This window comes from Fulmarus glacialis, unplaced genomic scaffold (assembly GCF_000690835.1).
Source record: "Fulmarus glacialis isolate BGI_N327 unplaced genomic scaffold, ASM69083v1 scaffold18109, whole genome shotgun sequence".
Classification (NCBI taxonomy): domain Eukaryota; kingdom Metazoa; phylum Chordata; class Aves; order Procellariiformes; family Procellariidae; genus Fulmarus; species Fulmarus glacialis.
In genome coordinates this window covers 1-385 of record NW_009234152.1, presented here as the reverse complement: position 1 = coordinate 385, position 385 = coordinate 1, and positions in this window count along the sequence as shown.

Below are 385 nucleotides of genomic sequence, written 5' to 3'. Positions count from 1 at the left end.
TTCTGCCTCGGTCGCTCGCGCGCGGACGGGAGTGACGTCGGGAGAGAGGAAGAGCGCGCGAAAGCCCGGCGAGGAAGGCTTCCTCTTCCCTGCTTCCCTCCTCCTGCTCTGTCACCAGCCTTCGCCGCCCCTGGCCCAGGCTCTGTCCGTGGAGACGGGATTTGGTGTACGCCGTGGTTTCTGTAAATATTTTATTCTTCCATTTTATATTTGTATTCTATTTAAGGTATTGTATTAAATGTAGTCTGGCCTCCTCCGCCTTCACCTGTAGTTGAACTGTTCCACATAACAGCAGTTAACAGTGTTTTTAAATAAACCTGGCAGAGGAAGGGTGCGGGTGCGTGCTCTGTCTGTGGGGCGGGGGCTCCCCGGGGGTCGCTCCCTG